The 20,973-nt window shown below is 37.9% G+C and overlaps 1 pseudogene; it reads left to right on the top strand.

Annotated features, from left to right (window-relative positions):
* LOC149182614 (serine/threonine-protein phosphatase 5-like) overlaps positions 1-5,786 on the top strand; it is a 164,577-nt pseudogene extending 158,791 nt beyond the window's left edge.
* Positions 5,787-20,973: the final 15,187 nt, after the last annotated feature.

Here is a 20,973-nt window from a genome sequence, read left to right as displayed (position 1 = left end):
ATTGAGCCATTTGAGCGATGGGCGCTTGATTTTATTGGTCTTATCAACCCATCATCAAATCAGAAAACACACATACTAGTTGCAATAGAGTATGTTACCAAATGGATTGAAGTAGAGGCACTACCAAGAGCTATAGAAGATTTAGTAATACATTTCCTTTTCCAATTATTTGTGCGATATGGCCTCCCGAGGGACATAATTATAGATGGAGGACCACAATTTGTAGGTAATAAAATCACTACAACATTAAAAAATTACCACATTCTGCACAAAATTATAACCCCATACCACCCACAGGCAAATGGCCAAGTAGAAAGCACTAATAAGGTGATTGAGACAATACTTACAAACACAGTTGCATCACACAGACGTGACTCGGCTTCAAGATTGTCGAAAGCCTTGTGGGCATACCAAACAACGTGGAGAAACACCACCAGGTGTTCACCATATCAATTAGTATTTGGAAAAGAACCCATCTTTCCAATTGAATCCAAATTCAAACATTAAGAATAGTGCAGGAGGTGGGTTTGATTTTAAAGGAGGCCCAGACTAATAGATTAAAGCAAATCAATGAGTTAGATGAAATCAGGCTCTTAGCTCTTCAACACATTGCATTAATTCAACAACAGAGAGCAAAATGGCATGACGTCCTTAACAAAAAGAAAGTCTTCCGCGAAGGAGATTGGGCACTCCTATATGATTCCAGGTTTCAGGATTTCCCCTGAAAACTCTAGACACAATGGCTTGGACCTTATGAGAGACAGAAAGTGCATGACAATGGCACAATTACATTGACTACCATTGATGGATCTGGACATTATTTCAAAGCGAATGGTCATCGAGTGCGACTTTATCAAAAACCGCTTACCCAGGAATCCTTTTACCAATGAATACAGGAAGATTTCACTATGTTGATTCTCACTGAGGAAGATAACTCCTCCTCAACATTAATTCATTGAACAATTCCTTTGTTTTTGAATTTTGTATATAAATTTTCTCTTTAATTTTGCTTGTTTAAATTGGTTTTTGTACAGGTTTTACTATTGTTCCATTTAAGGAATAGTTGTTGTTCCTCTTAAGGAACAGTAGACGTTCCTCTTAAGGAACAACAGCCATTCAATTTAAGGAGTAGCAGAAGGTTTCTTTATTTCATTTTCGTGTTGTTCCTCTTAAGGAATAGCTATTGTTCCTCTCAAGGAACAGCAGTCGTTCCTCTAGGGAACAACAATCTTGCCTGCTTATATTTTCGTGTTGTTCCTTTGAAGGAACAATTGTTGTTCCTCTTAAGGAACAATAATCTTGCGTACTTATATTTTTGTGTTGTTCTCCTTAAGGAACAGCTGTTGTTCCTCTTAAGGAACAAAAGTCGTTCCTCTGAAGGAACAACGATCTTGAGTGCTTATATTTTTCTGTTCCTCTTAAGGAACAACTGATGTTCCTCTTAAGGAACAACAGTTGTTCCTCTTAAGGAACAACTGATGTTCCTCTTAAGGAACAACAGTTGTTCCTCTTAAGGAACATCATTTCTGCATGTCCCGTTTAACGTTTTACTTTCGCTATTCCTCTTAAGGAACAGTTGTTGTTCCTCTTAAGGAACAGTTGTTGTTCCTCTTAAGGAACAACAGTTGTTCCTCTTAAGGAATAGCACTTCTGTGTGTTTGTATTTTCATTGTTCCTCTTAAGGAACACTTGTTTCTCCTCTTAAGGAACAATAGTCGTTCCTCTTAAGGAACAACACTTACGTGTGATTGTATTTCCATTGTTCCTCTTAAGGAACAACAGTCATTCCTCTTAAGGAACAACACTTCGCGTTCTCTATTTTTGTTGTTCCTCTTAAGGAACAATATTCATCCCTCTTAAGGAATAACAACTCTGCGTGTTCATATTTTTGTTGTTCCATTTAAGGAACATCTGTTGTTCCTCTTAAGGAATAGCAACCATTCCTCTTAAGGAACAACAACCTTGCGTGCTCTTATATTTGTTGTTCCTCTTAAGGAACAACAATCCGCGTGTATTTTTTTAGCTATTCCATTTAAGGAACAAAATCCATTCCATTTAAGGAACAACAATATCACTTGCTTACATTTGCATTGTTCCTCTTAAGGAACAGCTGCCGTTCCTTTTAAAGGAACAACATTTTCGCTATTTTTTAATTTTTTTTCGTTCCTTCTAAGGAACAATAGTTTCGATTTGGAGTGTTTTTAGGTTGTTCCGCCAAAGGATCAACACTTTATTTTGCGTTTGTTTTACTAACTGTTCTGCTTAAGGAACAGCAATTTCACGTGCAATTTTTTTCTTTTTTTATCGTTCCTCTTAAAGGAACCGTAGTTTTGCATGCAGATGTTCTTTTTGTTGTTCCTCTTAAGGAACAACAGTTGTTCCATCTAAGGAACAACATTTTGAGTGCATTTTTCGTTGTTTCTCTTAAAGAACAACATGTTTTTAAGAATTTTTGTGAATATTGTTTCACTCTTCATGATCCCTTAAAGGCAAAGATACAAATATATGCAAGGACACAAAAATTAGAGGTTACTGAAATAAGAAAATCAAAGAAAAATTGTCATCTTTAAAGAGATTTCTTTGTATTGATAAGAAAAAGGAAAGGACACAACTATCTATATCACTTTGCTGTTTTTATTTTCACTAAAACTTAATTTGATTGATTATTTTTATCATGTTGGTTCTTCCCTAGTTCTCATAATTCTCTTTGATTATTATTATTGAATAAGAATAAGGACATATTTTCCTCTATTGAGATGTTCAGACTAATTCCACCATCCCTACTCTTAAGGAGTGTTGAGCCATCCTCTATATATAAATAGGAAGTGCTATATAAAAGAAAAGGAAAAGAAAGAAAAAAAATATCTATATGATTACTAACAATTCTATGATTTGTCAGATGAAGGATAGGGGGTCTCATCAAGAGCCATCCTACCATGATCATAAGGAAGCAGTGAAGTGGCATTCCCACTATGGCTACCACACCAGGGATATGATCCAATGGGCACATCAGAAAAATAAAAGTCCTTGGAACAGGAGGTCTCATCACGAGCTGGCCTGCCCACCTTTCACTCCTTCCTGGTGAATGGCATTGTGATTCAACTGGTCACCAAGCGAGCACAATGGCTTCCATTCTGACATCACAAAGCACTTTCCTAGGCATACCTAAAGGATTATGGTTCCAAAGGGTGAAAAAGCAACTTTGTTAAGGTTATAAACACCTGTCGGAAACAGAGATCTGCTGATGGTACTGGAGCCATATTTTTCAACATCAATAGTAATTACAAACCCTTTTCTTATTTCTTTATCTTTATTTCAAAAGAGATTATGTTCCCAATTCCTTTTGAACCTTTTATGCATGAAATATCATTTAAAAAATCAATCAGAACAGTTTAAGTGGAATAATGATCGCATAAGAATTTTACCTATGTCAGCTATCCTTCTCCCTTTTTCACATCACTCCATAGCATCTCCATATATATTCACAATTTTCATCATAAGCCTCGTTTTTAGCAACTCGATACCTTTTGTGATCTTGTCATGAATATGTACACCTTTCCCTTTTTATATTGTACGATTGACGTCCAGTACACTTCTCCTCCATTTAATCGGTCGAGGGCGACCTATCATATTTCAGGGGGCCGTGGGTGACTTCCAAAATACTCCTGCATACATGTCAGTTTTTTATTTGCAGGTACTAGACTGCATCAAATCCATTAATAGAAAGTTTTAATGGTATTGATGTTAAAAAAGGGATATTATCTGATATGCACAGTTTGTTGTTCCATTTTTATCTCCATGTATTGTTGTGTAAAATTAACAGTGTGCAGAACTTAGATGAAATGGGAGGTTGATCAGTATGCAGCAAGCCATAGGTACTAACAGTTTCCGATGCTGCACGAGAAATTTTGGTAAGAGTAGGATGGATCGCCTATTTTACACAACTACAGTAGCCCCATGAAACTATGGCTATCGATTTTTTGCAGAATTTTCAGGATGATCATTCCATATTAAGGGGAAGACGAATAACAATGACGGATACAGTAATTGCAGAGGTATTTGGACTACTAGCGGTTGGACCTATATGGACACATAGGAAATTGAGACTTCAAGATGCCATGGCCACCTTTCGGGACGAGAGACATAACCTAATCATTAAAGGAAAAGGAGTCCAGCCTTCATCTCTGGGAGAACCATGGACAGAACTAGCTAGAGTAGTGCAGAGTTACATTACATGCAACGAGAGAAAGGATGTGGTAAGACCATGCCACCTCAAATTATTATCATTAATAAAACAGAAATGTGTCGTAAATTTTCCTGCATATTTAAATTTTTTGCTGCATGATGTTGCTCAGAGTATAAATAAATCCCACCATATAGATACTGTAGTGAGCCACCATTGTTTAATTCGATTGGTATTAAGTTATAACCTTGCTCAGCAACAGACTAGTTGGGAAGAATTGGTGTTTTCTATAGATGGGGGACTAGCCTTACCAGCCCCAAAACGAAAAAGAACCACCAGCACAGCAAGCAGACCTCAAAAACGTAGACACTCTTCTAGATTAAGAATAGGCAGGGGAATGTTTGAGAACCTCTAGGGTAGCAGCAGCTAACCCTTAGAATTACATAGCTCTGAAGACGAGAAACCCTTACAGCTGGAAGGAAGAGATAACCAAGAATCAGAATTGGAGGAAGAAACTGAACACACTAGTGAAGAAGAGAGGGAGGAAGCGGAACTTCCCTTAACCCCCAGCGCAAGTCCACCACAAAACCCATTACAGGAGGATGAATTGGCCCATATTTTGGCCAATATGAGTGAGTATATTCAGCCCCAAAGTCCGCTCAACCTCAATACTGAGGTAGAGCAATCACAAGAACACTCTGCCCATAACAAGAATACATCAGAGGAAATAAATGATGAGGAAGAAGCATGAGCAGAAGCCACTTAGAAAGTGGCAGACCAAACTAGGGTTACCTCTCTAGAGAAACCTAGTGAGGATAATGCAAACACTAAATAGATGCTCCAGACAGAGGATATGGAAACTAGCCAGGGCAAAGGCACAACCTTTGAAGAGAAAAACCCGACTGAGTAGTCGAGCCTAAAAAGAATAGAAATAGTTAGGGAAATAGTTGTTCCTCTTAAGAAGAAGAAGAGCGAAATTAAGAGGCTGCGAAAGGAACAACAAAAGCTGCAAAATTTAGTGAAACAATTCAGATGGAAGATAAAGACACTGAAAAGGGGGGAAATCTCAAGAAGAACCCCAAAAACAGTGGATGCAGCTATCCAAACTGAAATCCATGATACAAGGGCCACGAAGACTCAAACTAAGCCCATACTCATTCAAGACGGTAAGGAACAACATGCAGTTGTTACAGACGCAACTGCGAAAACAAAAAATGCACATGTCTGCAATATAGCTATTCCAACAGAGGCACTATCCTCTAACAATGCGGCCACCGAGACAGAAAATCCGCTTGTATTTAAGAAATGAATGTAGACTTTACGCACTCCATTTCATGATAAAGGGACACAGAGTATAGGCACTCAGTATTGTAATAAGAGTACCCAGATAGATCTTCAATCCAAAGATGTTTTGATGGACAACAACCTTGGTATAACAAAACTCCAAGAGGATCTGGCACAAGCTCAGTGGACTATAGAGAAGCTTGAGGAAGAGACTGTTCCTCAAAAGAAATACCAAGAATTACAGCAGCAATTAAGGAACATCAATGCATCAGAGAACGAAGCCTTCGATAAATATTGGAGGGCAGAAGAAAAAGTTTAAGAGGTAAAGAACAGACTGAAAACAGTCATGAGACAAATGGATATTCTCCATTCCTTATATACATATGTTCTAGCATGTAGGTCCCCTACCAAAAACTATGCTTTATTTTTGTTAGAAAGATATTTACAGTTAAAAATTAAGGTTGTTAAGGCAGGGAAACCTAGAGAATTAAAAACTATTGATGATTTTATAAACTGTTGTAAACACCATGGAGTAAAATTTCAACGATTACTTTGTGAGTTTTATTTACATAATTTTATATTGGAGGAGGAAATGGAGAATAATCCCAGTCCTTTTGTGGGTGATATACAGTTTCAAGCATTTCTTTCATTTGTTATTAACCAGTTAAAGTGGCTCAAGGCCCATAACACTTTTCAGAGACAAGAAATTGGGTTAGATCTTTGGGTTAGGGGTGAACTGAAAAGCCCATTACAACTACTAGCTAAATATAAAAGCTTAATGAAAAAGGAGGGAGTGATCCAAACCTTGGGACCCATCCACAAAGAAATTGTCTAGCAAGGGGTAGAATATTTCCTCTCTATCAAAGACAATTCCTTGTCAACAGATAAATTCAAATGGAAGACTTCAAATCAAAATATTCAGGACAAAGAGCCATTCAACTACAAAAACTTTAAGTTAGTTGCAGATCGCTTGGTTACCTATAGTAACCTCATCTTGAGTGAAGGTCGTATTGGCTAGGTTGTAAGTTTCGAAGCCCTATTATCTAGTATCCTACAGAAGGATATAAGGCCATATATGAATTGCTTGAAGGACAGACAGGGACCATCTTAGAAGTTTTAGCTACAAATCATGGTTTTAGACCACTTCATGACAATCCCTCTCTAGCCTATTCTTTGACTGCTTTGCATGCAAATTACATGGTTTTCATGAGGGCATGAAAAAGGGTAAGCAGGGGGGTGTGTTGAGTTATGGAAAAGGTATGAATTTGACATTTATTTCCTTATCTTTTTCTTTTATCATAACTCCTTTATATTCTAAGATATTGATATATCAAAGAATTATAGCGAAAACTAAGGAGTTAGTGATTATTTCAAATTAGTTAATTATTATCTTTTTCCATGCACGGAAATTACCATTCTGAAGGAAAAGACAAAACATAGTAACTGTTGTTCCTTCACTAGGAAGCCGTATCCAGACATGCAGATCATGATCGGAGCGCACAGTTAAGGATAAGAACAGAAAATCAAAGCATCAACGCAAAAAGACAATGAGTTGACTGGAGTTAGAAAATTGAGTGGATCCCTCATGATCTCTTGATCCTGAGGGATCCCTGTTTCAAAGTCTATATGATATTTCTTGTTTTATCTGCCTGGCCATTATCAAAGGGACAGCGCTTGTAAATATTAGGGATTCAGAATCGATCATGCATTATCATCATTCAGAACTTACTGTTGTATTTTCACTTTGATCATCGACTCTCGTTGATTAAAACAGAGTACGATTACCTGTAACATTTTCGCATATGATTAATATATAAGTCGGTTGTTGTTCCATTCTTTTATACTGAAGTAGTCAAGTTGTGCTTCACTAGCAGCTAAGGGCCTAACCCTGGTGGATCCACTTCCTATTCTGTACCATTACTTTACAATCGTAGTCGTGTGATGGTTTGGTTTGATTTTCGTTTATTTGAATCACATTGCTTTATTGTTCCTTGTTTCAAGAGTTTATGAATTGTTTTATTGTATATGTTGTAACTGAATAGCGTTGCCATTCCTTTTCATCATAATAAGGTTATTACTCTCTGCAAACTGTATTGTTATGCTGTTCATTTCATTATAAAACTTCGTTGTTCATTCCAGTAAACTAACTTTGCTATTCATTACAGATCGCTATTCATTTCTACTAAATAGCATTGTTGTTCATTTCCTTTCTGCAAGTATTTGGTTTTGCCTTTTAGCATTGTTACAGTTCGCATATTTATTCCATTTCTATTAGCAGAATTGTTGATTAAATTTGTTGCTATTTCCAATCAGTCATTTTAGTGTGGAGTGTGAGATCAACAACTGTAAAGGATATTGGCTATTACTGTGAGAGTTCTCAGATTGAGGATCTTGTTTGATTTCATTTACATCAGTTGACAGAGGAAAGAGTTATTGCTACTACATCCTTGACTGATAGTTGTTGTTAATTTCCTGAGTGAATGATTTAGTTCCAGAGTATTGAGTTTCTTTTAATTGCAAGTACGTTTTATTTCAAGCATCAGTTTTCTCTTATATTTGAAAGCACTATACTACAAATTAGAAACATTACTCTTGGATTAAATTGCTGCCACATATTGTGTACACTCTTGAAATATAAAATCTTACCTAGATTGATAATTAATGTAGGATAAATAGGAGTTAAAAAGAAACCTTTTATCACTCAACAATTACTAACCAGATCCAGACAGCAATCCTATAGCTATTGGGTTTTATCCAAAATCCCAAATATTTAAGCTTATCCGAGAGGTTGTCGGGGGTGTAATGAAAGTACATATGTGCTGCTCTGACTTCTTGTGGGGTAGAATGAGATAGGATGATCATATATTTGGTTTGATTCGTGATCATTCCAGTGGCTTTTTCAAAGAGGATGAGAATCTCATGGAAGGTGGTCGAGTCCCTAACACTGCCATCTAGGAATATCAGGACATCATCTACAAAGAGCAGGTGAGTGAGGTGGTAGAGATCATTCATTCTCAGGCCTTTTAGTCTGCCCTCCCTCTTTGTTGTGGCAATGAGCCTACTGAGTCCTTCCATCACTAGAAGGAATAGAAGTGGAGACAGGGGACAACCCTACCTCAGCCCTCATTTGGCATGAAAGAACTGGGTTGTCGAGCCATTGATCAGGATGTTGTAGGAGACTGTATTTATGCAACAGATGATCCAGTTTATGAATTCATTAGGAAAGCCTAAGTGAATGAGAATCATCTTGATGAAGAGCCAGCTTACACGATCAAAGGCCTTGGCGAGATCAATCTTGAGAATTATGCTTTTCAGAGACTTAGATTTTATAGAGTGATTGGCTTCCTGGGCTATGCCAATGGATTCATGAATCTACCTATTATGGAGGAAAGCAAATTGCTCGAGGGAGATGTGCTGGGATAGAATGGGTTGAAGCCGATTTTCTATAATCTTAGCTATGATTTTGTAGATGGTGTTGCAGAGAGAGATTGGCCGAAAGTCATTGAAAGAGGTCAAGGAATCCAATTTTGGGATAAGAGCAATGAAAGTTGTATTGATGGCCTCATACATTCTCCCAGATGTCCTGCACTCTTCAACTACATTGAGAAGATCATTCCCAAGGATTTCAAAGAAAGCTAGGTAAAATTCAATAGGCTAGCCATCCGGCCCAGGGCTTTTGTCTTTTTGGAACCATTTGAGAGTCCCTTCCAATTCTTCTTTGGTGATAGGTGCAGTGATCTCATCTGCAGTTTCCTGATTGAAAAATCTAGGAAAATGCCTTGCTACACGGATGATCTCAGCCAGATTATAGCCAGGAGGTTCCTTGAAGAGTTGTTGGAAGTGTGATATGCCCAGCTGTGAGAGTTGGTGAAAAGTTTTAGCAGATCCTCCATCAGGAGTGGGCAGTTTCCAGATGGTATTGGAGGCTTTTCTTCCTTTGGCAAAGTTTTGGAAGTACCTAGTGTTCTCATCCCCTGCTTTGAGCCAGATAGCATGACTCTTTAGTCTCCAAGTTTCCTCCCATTCCTTCAAAATCTTTGCTCTTTTGTTTTCCAGTTCAATCAAATAGGATTTGTCTTCAGCACTCATAAATCCCCTATTGTTGTCATCGGTAAGGTCTACTAGGGCAGCTTCCACAGATGAGAGTATATGGATATCCTTTTGATGTTTTTCTTTGGCCCACTTAATAATGAGCTTCTTGAGATGAAGAAGGTTTTGACAAAAGCCTTCAGCCCATAAATGATACTAAGAGGGTGAGTTTTTTCCCAATGATTAGTGATTAGCTCAATGTATGAGGGATCTTGTAGCCATATAGAGTTGAACTTGAAGGCTGCCTGAGGTTTATTTAGTGGACCAGATACTTCCAGGTAGATTGGTGAATGGTCAGATATGCCTCCTGACCCAACCCACTGCCTATAATGGGATAATCACTGCAACAACTGATTTTTGATGACAAACCGGTCAAGTCTCCTGGTGAGGGCGGCCTCCCCTACCCTTCTATTCCTCCAAGTAGGCAGGGGCTTTATCATTGGTACATCAGTGAGCTTGGCCTGATCAAGAAGATTTTCCATAGTTTCTGAGAGTGGATCGATCTGAGCCGATGAGCCCCAAGACTCACTGAATCTGATAGAAAAGTTAAGATCCCCTCCCAATATGAAGTTGTCAGCAGAGGACAAGGATAGATTAAGGAGGTGGTTCTAGAAGGCCTCCCTTCCTTGACACAGCCCATAAACATTCATGACCCTGAATTCCATTCCCAATTCAGCTGAGAAAAAATCAATGCCCATGTAACCCTTTCCTCCCCAGGTCGAAATGGGTTTAATGGAACGGGGATTGTATCCCATGGCCAGACCACCAGAGCGTCCCATGGCATCCAGTGCAGTGAAAATCCACCCAGGGAAAATAGCCTGTAGAATCTTAGAAACATGATGTGCTTCCCCTAGAGTTTCTTGAATGAGGATTAAGTTGACCGGTTCCGCAGTGAAGAGTCTGTGAAGGGCTAGTTTTTTGGGAGAACTAGCCAAGCCCCTACAGTTAAAGGAGAGGCATTTCATGGGGGAACCATGTCTAGGGTTTGCTTTGCTCTAAGAACCTGATCTAAAGAAGATTGTCTGCCCGAGATCACCTCTGCCCCTGTGCGGAGGATGGCATGAGTGAGGTATGATTTGCACCCTCTAAGAGGTTTAGCAGAGGATGCAGGAAGAGTCAAACCAAGGCCAGTGTATGGCTAAGAGTCTCCAAAGGGAGTTTGCGAATGAAGGTTATAGGGATGGGAGGGTACCAAGGGGGATGGAGGGAGAGAGGAGGATTCACATGGAGGGTGATGGAGGGGTTCGTAGAATCTACCATGAGTTGAGTGAAGGGTGAATAGAGGGTGGATGCAAGGGAGATGTTACCATGTGTGATCGATCCATTATGCATATGTTGTGCATTAGATGCATTAGCATAAGATAGAGAAGGGGATGAGGGAAGAGGAGTACCTGCTGATCGAGCTACTTTTGCCACTACTCAAGCTCGAGTCAAAGGAGGGGATGGAGTACCCGTGGACGTTCCAACTTCATGCTACACCGGCTTGGATGGGGTCGCCTTCTGCAGAGGTTTAGGGCTAGCCTCTGTATGCTTTCTATAGATGACAAGAGTACCTTTGTCGATGCCTTCTTCTTGCCTTGTTGTTGTCTCCTGGGCTTTCACTACTAGAGGGAATTCTTTGAATAAATGCCTAACCTTGTGACATCTTCGGCATCTAAATGGCACTCCCTCATAGTCCAGGATTTGTACCCAGGTGAAATTCCTCCATTGCAGAGTAATCCTTTCTTCCAAGCCCTCCCGAGTGTCTAGGTGCACTAAAATATGGGCTAATGATCGGTTTTTGGATTGGACAATGGATTTTTCATAATCCATAAATGTACCTAGGGTGTTGCCAATTTTGATGAACACCTCTTATGACCAATACTGCAGTGGTAATACTGGCAACCTCACCTAGAGAGGCCTTGCTCCGATCTGCTCTCTTTCAGGATCAAAAAGAGGGCTCCATTTTTTGAGTAAAACCGACGCCATCTCTATATGCCAAAATCGGGCCAGGGCCATATTTGTGTATTCTTCGTGTGCAAAGTGAAGTGCAAACCATCCACGAGGCAGCGTTTGTACCTCCGGCAGCTGAAGGAAAATCTGTCCCCAAATCTCTTTCACCCATTGCCCTAATCGATCCGCTGTATAGGTTTTGCCGCGAAGCCTACCCACTAGAACCTTGTTTACGCTATCGGAAATATCCCCCATGGTGAGGCTTTGCCAAATTTTATAGTGAAATCTTTCCTAGATGCTCTGATGCACTTGGATTTCTTCTTCCCTATTCGAGACGTAGTAGGGTGGTCTTGTAAAGGATCTACTAGATTATTTGTTGCCGAGGAGGGCTCCACTGACCTAACCCTAACAATAGGGGTATCGAAACATCCCAATGGGATTGCGGATGCCTGTGTTTTATTGTCGGTTCCGGGGAGATTTGCTGCTTGTTGCGAATGAGTGGCCGCTTCCGAAGTAAGTCCAGAGCAAGGGTTAGGGTTCTTAGTGTAACAAAGGTCAGTGGGGGGAGAGGGATCGAAGAGCGGAGACGAGCATGAACTAAGGATGTTGAGGGTTGAAGGAGACAATGGCAGACAGTCGAGGGTGGGAGAGTCGGTGGAGAGGGAATCGATGCGGAGGGAGTTGTGCTTATGCCTAGGCAGGGAGACAACCGATGCCGTTAGCGAGCAGGATGGGACAAATGTAACAATGGCCGTTTTGGGAATAGGGTTTGGGAAGATGACCTGATCGGGATATGGATCCAACGAATAGTCCACCGCGTCGAGTTCCATTCCCTCCATTCTTATCTGCTGAAAACGACAGTTGTGCAGGCTAGGACCGGAGTGCTGAAGGCTCGTTAGGGAAACCGCTATGGGTGCCTGCAGTAGTTAACCAGGGTCAGAGTAGGACGTTGAAAGAGAGTTGCAGAGCTCCATCCCTCATCCAAATGAAGCATAAAAGTTGTGAAACAACTCTAATCCATGGTTCATTAAATGCATAATGCTTACTTTCATATTGATTGTGAAATCTTGGAAGCAGGGAATTATTTTGATATCAAGTAAGATTTTGAAAAAGTTTAGTTGTAAATGTTTTGTTATTTAGTTGTAAATGTTTTGTTATTTATCATCCAAAATATATCGATAACATAATCTTATTAAATGCATAATTCTTACTTTCATATTGATTATGAAATCTTGGAAGCAGGAAATGATTTTTATATTAAGATTTTGAAAAAGTTCAAAGTTTCGATGTTTTGTTATTTATCATCCAAATTTTTTCACAAGTATTATACTTATTAAATATTGTTATTGGAATTTGTACCATTATTTTTGTTTGTAGAGCCTGAAATCTTTCGATGTCTTGACCTAGTCATTGAATATTGTTGTTGGACTTTGTACCTATAAGGAATTTTAAAGATTGTTAAAGATTGAAACACAATTGTTACCCTCGATGCTTGGAGCAAAAAAATTCTTATGCAAAAGACATGTTGCCGGTGTCAGGTTAGGGGCTAAGGGAAATGAATCATAGATTGTTAAAGATTGAAACATAGTTGCTACCGTCATATGCTTGGAGAAAAAATTTCTTATGCAAAAGAAATTTTAAATCTTATCGGGGTCGGGTAAGGGGCCATGGGAAAGGAAGAGAATAAAGCCAAAAAAGGAAGAGATTTTGTTTTGATTTTGGTATTTCGTACACGATGATGGTTGTTATGGAGAGATTGAAATGGAGTTCATTTCTACGGTTGATGGTTGTTATGGAGAGGTTGAAATGGAGTTCATTTTAATTTGGAATAGAATATATCTTAAGGGCATAATTTGAATTAAATTAATTATTTTTGTGCAAATGGATAGTTTTCATACTTTTTTCATATTGTACATAAATTTTTGTATTAAAATAACTTTTTAGTACTTTTGAATGAATTCGGAGTTTTCATACTTGTTCATATTGTATATAAACTAATTAAGTATTTTTATATTTTCTACTACTAACACAGTTCAACTTCTCAATATAAATATCTCCTCACTTTAATTTATAAGTTAGTCAATTAGGTTGGTTAACTTATTCACAATTATTATAATTAAATCATTTTCTAAAATAGACACTAATAACAATGATAAATCATTTTCCAAAATGATATTAATAACAATGTCAATGATAACTAGTTTCTATTTTTACTTCAGAATTGAATTGTTGGTTTGTTTTGACATTAACATATGTTAACTTGATGTAGAATACCTTGTACAAAGCTAGCATTGTCAATTATTAAATTTAAATAAAATATTAGATATTTTCATTGTAGTAGAAGTTTTAATTTTTTAAGATATTTTGAATAGGGTATATTATGTCTTTCAAACTAATTTCAAATGTTGAAAATATTGAACTTTATATGAGTTTTATTGATGTTCGAATTCAAAGAAACATGCATTGGTATCTTTCTTAAAAAGTGTTTTTTTTTAATATTATTTATTAAGGTTAATATTTTTTATAGGATTTTTTCTATTAAGTTTTTAATATATTTTATTTTGAAAATATGAGGTTTAAGGTGAACAAGTTTTTATTTTTTAATGTTTTTATTTTAAAATATGAGGTTTTAGTGTAGATGGTCATTCAATATCTTCTTTGACATAATGCACTAATAATTTTGTAAATCACGTTGTCAAAGTCATGTTCATTTTAGAAATTACACCCATTAGTCTATTCAATTCATTACTCTATTTAACATTGAGATAAGAACAAGTCACTTCGTATCCAACTCATGTTCATTTAGGAATTTCATCCATTATATTTTGTGAATTTCTAACATTGAGATAAGATCTATTCAATTCATTGCTCTATTTCAACATTGAGATAAGAACAATTCACTTAGTATCAAACTCATGTTTATTTAGGAATTTCATCCTTTACATTTTGTGAATTTCCAACATTGAGACAAGAACTATTAATATAGTATCATAAGTAATCTTGATTTAGGAATTCCATCCATTACCTCTATCTAACATTGTGAAGAAGATGAGTAAACCAATTATTAATTGGGTACCACTTATAAAATTATTTTTGCTAAGGGGCATATAACATTAATACAAGCCCAATTACTTCTCTACTCACTTCGACATCACATTTGTGATAATCACTTCTCTACTCACTTCGACATCACATTTGTGATATTCACTTCGACATCACATTCTCACAAATATCTTTTAGATACTACTTATAGAACTATCTTTTGTGAAGGGGCATATAACATTAATACAAGCTTAATCACTTTTCTACTCGTTTTAGCATCACATTCTCACAATAAAAGATAGAAGAATTTATGGGAAAAAAAAAAATCCTATTTTTAAATTTTCCCTATATTGAAAGATTATTTTTTTTAACCATGTGGACCTTAAGGATATTTACACTTTAGCACATGTGACAATTAAATGTTCAAAAGATTTAATAATAGGTATTTAAAACTATGGTGTTAGTGAATTTCTCTCCTGTCTCAGTTTCTATAATATGGAAATTCTTATTTAGGAGTATAATATGGTATTATTGTAGCTTAAATCTCTTTTTGGGTATTTACTCATTTGCATTATTTACTAAAAATTTGGGAAATTCTTACAAGTATATAATGTGGTGTTGTGGTAGTTTATATCTCTTTTTGGTTATTTACCCCAAAATTTTGGTGGGAAATTTGCATTAGTTATCCAAAATCTAGTTGAAGTTTAAACATCTTTTCGGTTATTCATCTTTTCAGTTTTTTACCCAAATTCCAGCTTCCATTTCTCTATTCCACCACATAGATCCAATACATTCTTACACTTGCCATAAGAATGTGGCCTAATCATAACAATTTCATTACAACAACATAAACTTATTGCACAACAATAGGACAAATTCCTATGGACTAATCCTAACAATGTCATTACAACAACATAAAGCTTATTACACAATAATAGGAAAATTCTCTCAATGTTTACCCATTAAAAATCTAAAGTTACGACTATTTAACATGGTGGTTATTATTTTCTATATAAAGACCTTAATATATTAACCTAGTCAACATCATAAATACAATCCAACACACAATATAATTACTGGTATATTAATCTGAATACAATCCAATACAGTATAATTATTAGTATATTAACCTAGCTAGGATCATAGATACAATCCAATACATTATAATTACTTGTCAAACTAGGCTATAAGATAGGAGAACTAGGCTACAAGATAGGGGATCTTGTTTATATTTTGCAGAATTGACTTTGTCCATGTGTCATTTATCATCTTTTCCACTTTATGCATCATCCAAAAAAATGAAGATGCAAATGAACCCCCCACTTTGTGCATCATCCAAAAAATGAAGATGCTAATAAAACCCAACCACACATATTGACTTTCCCTCACATTGTTCTTATGCATGTCCTTCATACAAAGGGGTCAACACACCATCAAAAAGTCACAAAAACAAATAATGACACAAATTCATTGTAGGAACATAGTGTTGCTCAACTATCTTCTCCATCCATAACTTCAACCCAAACTTGATGTTGGGCATGGAATCCCCCCACAACATGTTTTGGGGCTCAAAGCCTAAGTTTTGGTCAAAGGTTTCGTAAGACTCTGGGAATTGCGGGCGTGGAGCACGAGGTATAGGATGAGTCATGGGGTTGTCCGCCCTAAAGTATTGTAACGGAATGTAAAGTCATGTAGGCCTACCCATGGTCCGCAGACCATGGGAGTGTATAAATAGAGCGAGGCTATAGGTGTAAAGATAACGATGGTTTTAGAGCAAAGAGTCTAAGTGTACTGGTTCGTAGTGGTAGGAAAAGGCTCTGCAACTGAGTGCGTGGACCCCCGTAGCTAAGTGTGTAGGGTGGTGTCGAGTCTATAATCTGGATCAGAGATTAATAAAGAGAAGTTGATTCCTATTTTGGTGTATCTGTTGTGCATTTTCTTCTTTAAATTTATGTTGCTTTATTTTATCGCGCGCTCTAATATGATTGATGAATATGCTATAATAATCATACACACAAGTTAAGTAATCGGGTATTAACAAATTAACAATGAGGAACTTGGGTATTATATGGGTTGTGCCCCAGGTAGGGCTGCGCGAAAGCAGCGTCACAGGCTGTGAAGGCCTAGCAAGTGCACGTAGCGACGTGCATGTAGGGTTAAACCACATATCTCCAAAATCTCATCAGCCATCCACAGGGTGCGGAAACCTGGTTCTAGCACCCTCCCATACTACTTTGGGTGAGACCACAGTCTACGTTCCATGGAATGTTGTTGACAGGGCCAGTAGTACCGGGATTTGTTTAGCTAAATCATCTCTGAACCTGGGTCAGGCCCTTACAAGTCAACAAATGGTTCTGTTGCTGGGACTGGGATCTACTTAAGGGATGTTTGATGTCGTGCCACTAGAACCCAACAAAGAAAGAAATTGAAGAGTGGTTGGACAAGAAGATTCACGATTTTATGACATAGGAAAACAAAACTCCGCGAGTATCTAAGGAACGGTGGTTGGAGCACTAATTGTATACAGAAATCCACGAAATTTTCTTTGCATCCTTTCCTTTTGAGTTGTGTGAGTGGATCGCAAAGTTAGAAGACAACCAGGGAAGGTGTAGGCTCGACAAACCAATAGTGTGGATTTCAGAATTAGTGCACAGAGTAGAAGCATGAAAAGATAAGATTGTGCATGTTGTGGACCATTCGCTCGACTGAGTAATAGGAGGATTTACCAATGAGTTCGTGGTAGACAAAAATGTTAGCTATAGTGAGGCAGAACAATGTTTTCTCAAGGGACCGCGAGGTAAGTACATTAAATCTTTAAACACTTGGATTAATATGCTATTGTGTGAAAAGCGAGTTATGGAAATAGATTAATGTCTGGGACTACACGGAGTGGGAAGACCTACAAACACGGAAGTAGTGAAGAATTAGAAAACAGTCCCTCAGTTTCACACTCGCGGGAGAGCAAGGAAGAGCTCACGAAGGTTTCTCTGAGAAGCGTGGCCAATTTGATAAGGCAACGAATTCCGTGTCTACCACCTCCACCCACACCACCACCCATTTCACCCCCCTCACCTCCATATCCACCTACTCCACCTCCACCACCACCACAGTTCAGTATGGAGAGCATGATCAAGCTACCGGTATTCAGAGGAGTAGGGAATGAAAATCCGAACCAATTCTAGTTCATGGTAAGAGTGGTATGGGAAGCATACGGTGTCACGGATGACAGTATTAAGAAAGCCACGCTGGTAAGCACTGCAGGATCACACATTAACATGGTAGATCAAGCATTTTAATGACTACCCAACCATAGGATTTGCAGAGACCCAGGCCGCGCTGAATAGGGAATTTAGTAGGCCGAAGTTGTTGAAAAATGTGCAATAAGAAATGCTAAATTTAGAATGTGCTAAAAATAGAAGTCCTAAAAATAGCATGTCTAAAAATAGCAGTTTTCCCAAGGAGGTCATTGGCCACCTTAGGTGAGAGGTGAAACTGCTAAAAATAGAAAGTTCTAAAAATAGCATTTCTGGGTCCCTTCCTATTTATAGCAGTCCCTAGTCTATCCATAGGAAGTAAAATTAATTTTGGTCTTAACAGCAGTTGGAAATATTAATTAATTAATTCAGTTGAGTTAATTAGTTAAGGAAATTTGAATTTGAAGTCTTTGTGATCATGCACATGAGTTGTCCCACTGATTGAGGAATTTATCCTTAATTTCCTCCACTGATTGAGGGAATAAGTATGAGTTCTATATTGAGAGAATCAGTGGACTAAGTTCTAACTAGTTAAGTCCAGTTATATTATTTTTAAAAGTTGTTAAAATAATAAAATATAGTATATTAATGCTTGCATGCATGTGACAGTTATTATTTTAGATAACTGAGAATTGACTCATGCATAACTGTTGCATGTCAGTTCTATTAGAGACCCAGTTTAGATCACACGAGGGACAGTGTACTATCAGATGCTAGGATATTTCTAGTAAGTATTCCTGGAATGAGGAAGAAATCTATTTTCTTCTATGACTGCGTAGGTGAACCTGAGGTGACAGCAAGTATGATTAGGCCAATTTTCAGCCTATATAATGAGGCCTAAGTAGTCCATGATTTTCATCTTCTGATTGAAAATCATCAGGATCTTCTGATTACAGAGAAAGTAGGATAACTATTGAGCTGAATCTTTTTGTATGTTGAAAAGGATTTCCACTTGATTGATAATACAGTGTTGGGGTTTTATGTTGGTGCTTTCCCTAGTGATATATTTTGTGTTATGTGTGATTGATTCCTTCTTATCAATTATATGTGTTCTTATTGATGATGCTCATGGTTTATTAAGCTTCCGCTAAATTGTTTGCAGAAGTATATCAAGTGTTTTGCTTTAGTACATTGCATTACCAGACGATCTACAGGTGGGAAATTTCTACATGGTATCGGAGCTAGCTGATTCGTAGAAAAGGTTCTACATGGTATCAGAGCTAGCCGATTTGTAGAAAAATTCTACAAAATTATACATGGTATTGGAGCACAGGTGATCAAGGAGAGAACAATGTACCGAGAGGAGATTTCAAAGTTTTGAGTTTTGGGCCGAGAGTTGGCAGCGCAGATCTGAAAATTTTTGTACAAAATTTTCAGAAATAAATAACATATTTGGATTCCTTGCGGAAAAATACCCAAAATCAAAAAACAAATTGGTTGAATTGGAGTTCGGATGAGGGAGATATCGTTGATTTAAAATCAGCTCTTTTTCTAGAAAATTTCATGACGGCGGGAAAGTGGAAATAGATTGGTGTGCTAGCTAAGAACCTGTATTCACTTGAGGTACAAGATGCATGCAAAGCCTTGAGGAGCAAGGCAAAGGTTATATACTTGGTGGTTGAGAGGGAAATTAAATTACCTCTCAACATGCAGCGCCAGAAAATTCTAAGACAATTGTGGAGGAGCCACAATTGGTGAAGCAACTTCAAGAGGTTGTGGAGCAACCACAACTGGGGAAGCCAATAGGAGACAGAGTGGAGGCATCCACTCATACAGATACCTCTAGTAGGGGGGGAATTCGAGCCAGGTGGGCTGAGGGATCATATGCAGCCATACCTCCTGGTAGGAGGTGGGGCGATATAGAGTGATTGTCCCAAGGAGGAGGGGCAGGATCCTTGAGGTACCCAACCTCTTGGATGAGACCTTGCTACGGGAGCCTCGATGTGGAGTAGCAAGAATTAACTGATTGGGTAGAGACAAATGTGGATGGAGCGGTAGAGAGAGCGACAGTGCAGGGAATCCCTGGACATGCATAGCTAGCAGGCTGCAGCAATGCGAGAGGCACAAGTGTTTTGCACAGTGCTAGGTGGCACAGATAGGTGTGCAATGGTGCGAGATGCATGGAGATGTTGCAGTTGCGCAAATGTCAGAGAGGGAGCACTTTTCAATAGCAGGTAGAGCTTCAGAATCAGAGTATGTTCCTAGCCTAACGAAGTGGTCAGTTGGGAGTGTTTTTGTTCCAAGTGTTGTTGGAGCAAGTTGACCGGGTAGATGTGTTGCATGCCAAACATTCTAGAGTTACAGGATTGAGTTCGAGAGGAAGCCTTTCTTGTTGAGAGGGAGTGTTGAAAAATTTGCAATAAGAAATGCTAAATTTAGAATGTGCTAAAAATATAAGTCCTAAAAATAGTAGTTTGTCTAGGGAGGTCATTGGCCACCTTAGGTGAGAGGTGAAACTACTAAAAATAGAAATTTCTAAAAATAGCATTTATGGGTCCCTTCCTATTTATAGCAGTCCCTAGTTTATCTACAGGAAATAAAATTAATTTTGGTCTTAACAACAGTTGGTAATATTAATTAATTAATTCAGTTGAGTTAATTAGTTAAGGAAATTTGAATTTGAAGTCTTTGTGAGCATGCACATGAGTTGTCCCACTGATTGAGGAATTTATCCTTAATTTCCTCCACTGATTGAGGGAATAAGTATGAGTCCTATATTGAGAGAATCAGTTGACTAAGTTCTAACTAGTCAAGTCCAGTTAGATTATTTTAACAAGTTGTTAAAATAATAAAATATAGTCTGTTAATACTTGCATGCATGTGACAACTATTATTTTAGATAACTGAGAATTCACTCATGGATAACTATTGCATGTCAGTTCTGTCAGAGACCCAGTTGAGATCACATGAGGGACAGTGTACTATCCGATGCTAGGATATTTCTAGTAAGTATTCCTGGAATGACGAAGAAATCTATTTTCTTCTATGACAACGTAGGTGGACCTAAGGTGACAATAGGTATGATTAGGCCAATTTTCAGCCTATATAATGAGGCCTAGGTAGTCCATAATTTTCATCTTCTGATTGAAGATCATCATGATATTCTGATTACATAGAGAGCATGATAGCTATTGAGCTGATTCTTTTTGTATGTTGAAGAGGATTTCCACTTGATTGATGATACAATGT

The sequence above is a fragment of the Pinus tabuliformis genome, chromosome 3_2, assembly GCF_031772625.1.
Source record: "Pinus tabuliformis cultivar Carrire ecotype Pingquan chromosome 3_2, CPIR1, whole genome shotgun sequence".
In the NCBI taxonomy this organism is placed as follows: Eukaryota; Viridiplantae; Streptophyta; class Pinopsida; order Pinales; family Pinaceae; genus Pinus; species Pinus tabuliformis.
This window is presented reverse-complemented; position numbering and strand designations above follow the sequence as displayed.